General features: G+C 43.9%; 1 long non-coding RNA gene across 2 annotated transcripts; it reads right to left on the bottom strand.

Annotated features, from left to right (window-relative positions):
• Positions 1–227: 227 nt before the first annotated feature.
• On the bottom strand, positions 228–3,619 carry LOC122220296. 2 transcript variants are annotated; one of them, XR_006202785.1, is made up of 3 exons: positions 3,437–3,619; positions 1,838–1,984; positions 228–775 (listed from the first exon to the last, which is right to left on the bottom strand). It is a non-coding gene; the product is annotated as an uncharacterized LOC122220296 (long non-coding RNA). The 2 variants fall into 2 exon arrangements; XR_006202784.1 differs by lacking the exon at positions 228–775 and adding an exon at positions 1,208–1,502.
• Between the last annotated feature and the right edge of the window lie 241 nt (positions 3,620–3,860).

Raw genomic sequence — 3,860 nt, 5'->3', positions numbered from 1 at the left:
CCTGATTCCAGTAATGGGCTCTTGAGACCTATTACTGCCTCTCACCATGCATGGGGATCAGGGCAGTGAGAGTACTCCTGGAAGCCTCTGTGGGTCAGAAATGGCTAGCAATAATTCCACTATAAACAGAAGTGACTAAAACCTCTTAATCCAAAGGCATTCATAACTCCCTTCCCCTTACCAGAATCCCAAAAGGCTATTCCAACACCACCCAACACAAGAAGAAGTTAGAGTGTAGATGTTTTTAAAGGTCGGTCTGAGTGAACACACGGCTAGGGCACCTCTTAGAGTCTCGGGAAGGGGTCTGGACACGTGAGGGGGCCCCGGGGTTTACATGCCATTAGCTTCCAGGTAAGATCAATGATGGCCAGGAGCCAAGCCCATGAGCATCCAGGTGGGATGGAGGGCGGGGTGTCAGGCCAAGGTGCAGCTGGTTGTGAGCGCTGGAGTTTTAGTGCGCTTTCCAAACCTTCTTCTCCATTCCTATGGATGTAAATGCTTTCACCGCTGTGACAATTACCAAGGGCTTTTCGTTTGTTTATCAAACTAGGTTCCATCAAATACTCTCATAATTAGGAACAGTTGGTGAAGTACAGGCGCCAGGAGAGGAGCCGACTCTCATTCCCCAACCGAAAAGAGTAACGGAGACCAAGAGTTTGGCTCCTTAGCTTCTACTCTGGGTGGGAATTACAAATATCTGGACAGTCTTGCCACAGTCTGCAATTCCAGAGCTCGAGACCAGGCACGAGAGCTTTGCTGCTCCCGTTTTCCCCACCTGCAAATCGATGGTATTTACTAGTTAGTGACTGCTGGATGAATGGCACTATTGAACTGCAAAATATTAGTATTATTGCTTTTCCTCTTTCATCTCATGGGGCAAGATGAATTTGTGACATGGTAATTGTTTCCATGGCAGCAAATCATATTGTCCCAAACAGGGGATTTTATGACTTCATGGCTGGATTAAGAAAGAGGAGAAATCAGACTGAGAGTGAGAAATTTGCTCAAGCGTAAATATCTTCAATGATAGCGAGGGGAATAGAGCAAATTACAGATAGGCAAAATTGCCTTTGGTTTAAATGTTCTTTTTACAAGTTCATCCCAATGCAGAAGCCCCTTCTCCAGGCGTATAATTTGTATAATGATGCCTCTTTGCTTGAATTCACAGAAGGCTAATGGTGAAGCTCGTCTATTTCGAGAATGTTTCGCCAATGCTATTACTAATTGTTTTGCAGCAAATATCTGGATTTCTGCTGTAAGCAGTTTTGTTTGGCTTTTCTATTTGTTTGGGTTGTTTTGGCGGCTTTTTTTTTTTACTCCCCCAAGGTTTTAACTACACAAATTTGCTTGAAATAAACCTTTCCAGATAAAAATTGGCTTTATGTCATCTGAAAAATCCATCAAGAACTCTCTCCTCACTAGAGGTATCTGCATTGCCTTCTGTAGGTTCCTATTGACTTCATTCTCATATTTCCAGTCTCTCATTAGTCTCTGTCTATTCCCTGAGAAGAAAGCAAAATTTCTTCCTTAAATTCACCTTAGTTTCATTTAACCATAAACAACAAACAAAGACTTGGGATTTTAAAATCCTGGGTCTGTCTCTCTCTCTCTCTGCCTCCCTTCCTCCAACCTTCCTCCCTCCCTCTCTTCCTCTCTCTCTCTCTTCCTCCCTCCCCCATCTCTCTTCCTTTCTTTCCCTGCTTCTTCTCTTCTCCTTATCTCACCCCAACCCCACACCACTCTTTTTCTGCATGGACTTATTTCCAGTACCTTCTAAGAGTAGTGTCCCCCTCTCTTCCTTTTAACCCTCAAATATCCAGAATCTGCAGATGCCTACCGATTTATAAGCTTCTTGCCAACCAGTTCATCCCGGAGCACCACATGGCTTCCGCTCTCTGAATGTCCTGGATGTTCACTGCTTCTTATCAATGTCTCTCGGTGATCCTTCTTCGTTCTTATTCTGAAGATCCCACCTTCTTGAATCCTATACAATGAATTACTCCTTGATATGATTCCATAAGCAAGTGTTCTGTGATGGTTGATTTTGTGTCATTTGGGGTAGACTATAGTACCCAGTTATTTAATCAAACACTAATGTAGCTGTTTCTGTGAAGGCATTTGGTAGATGTGGTTAACATCTACAATAGGTGACTTTAAGTAAAGGAGATGACCTTCAATGTTGCGGGTGGGCCTCGTCCAATCAGGTGAAGGCCTTAAGAGCAAAAACTGGATTTCCTGGAGATGAAATATGCCTCAAAATTGTAACATCAACTTCTGCCTGAGTTTCCAGCGTTCTGCCTGCCTATAGATTTAGGACTTTCCAGAACCCCACAGTCATATCTGACAATCCTTAAAATAAGTCTGTGTGTGTGTGTTAACATTTCTCGAAGAAAACCTGATTGACACATGTACATAAAGAACATGCTAGGTGTTCGGTGACATGCTAAGAAATATACTGTGAGGAATACAAAGGAAGCAAAAGATGTGGTCCATTTCCTCCCAAAGAGCTTACAACTCATGGAAAAACCAAAACTAACAGTGCCTAAAACAGTGGCATTTTTTTAATAATAAAAATAGGATTTAGATGTTCTGTATAGATGCCCAGGAGTTCAGCAGAAAGAAATACCAGTGAGAACTGGAGGAGTCAGGGCACATTTCATGGAAGAAGTGAGTGTTGAGCTGGCCCAGGGAGGATTTTAGGATTGGCACATGCATGGGGGAGATCAGAAGGCATGCAGGCAAGAAAAGCCAAGTAGAAGACAGCACAGAGACAGGAATCTGTGCGTTCTCGTTACAGGACCAGGAAGACACCAGTCTAACCGGAGTAGGGTGCATTTAGAGAACCTGGAAAGTAAGGTTGGAGAGGGCAGACTGAGACAGAATTTGGGGAGACCCCAATAAACCTGGGAGGACTGTTTAGGCCTTGATGTTGTAGAAAGAAATCCTAGAATTTAGAGAGAAAGAGGACTTATAGGTTGACAAATTCAACCCAAGCGCCCATGGGCGCCCAAGGGACAACCCATTTGTCCCTTATAGGTTGGACAAATTCACGCCCAAGCGACCATGGTTAGTTAGTGGCAGAGCCAGACAACCAGGTTTCTTGACCCTTTGTCTAACTTTGTTCCCACTACACCTCTCTGCCTCTGTACAGAATACAGAAATGATATCATGAAAATGGTGTCAGGGAGAGATTGTCTAGTTGGTGGACTATGGGAGCAGGGATGAGACCTTAGAAGGGAGGGTCCCAGATGTGGGAAGTGAGGGTCTCTGCCAGGGGAGCATGGGTGAGAGTGAGATAAAGGAAGGACATGAGGTTACATAAATTAAACAGCTTCTTCTCAACCTTCACCTTTCCCACATCTTAGTGGTTACAGAGTCCATGACTCCTTCCTGAAACTGCCACCCTCATCTTCTCTGACACTTTCTCTCCTCTCACCTCTCTTTATGGGCCTTCTCTGGATCCTTCCTCCTCCTGTCTCATCAGTGTAAGTGTTTCACAAGGAACCGTTTTCGACCATCTTGTCTTCTCTTTTTCACAATCCTTTGGCAATTGTGACCAATCTCTTGACCTAAACCCTTACCTTGGTAATGGCCTCCATATTGCTACTTCTAGGTCTGACCGTTGTCATGAGTTTCAGGCTTACAGGTTTAACTACCCATTGGAAAGCTCCACTTGGATGTCACAATGGTGCCTCACATGCACTGTGACTGTAACTAAACTCATAACTTTCCTCCTCACATGTGGTTCTCTACTCTTCCCTATTTCTGATTTGGGGATTGGACACTTGAGGTCAATATCTCAGTATCATTTTTGCTACTCTTCCCTCTTTTGTTTGTTCTCCATGTTCAACTGGATGCAA

The sequence above is a fragment of the Panthera leo genome, chromosome B2, assembly GCF_018350215.1.
Source record: "Panthera leo isolate Ple1 chromosome B2, P.leo_Ple1_pat1.1, whole genome shotgun sequence".
Taxonomy (NCBI): domain Eukaryota; kingdom Metazoa; phylum Chordata; class Mammalia; order Carnivora; family Felidae; genus Panthera; species Panthera leo.
This window is presented reverse-complemented; position numbering and strand designations above follow the sequence as displayed.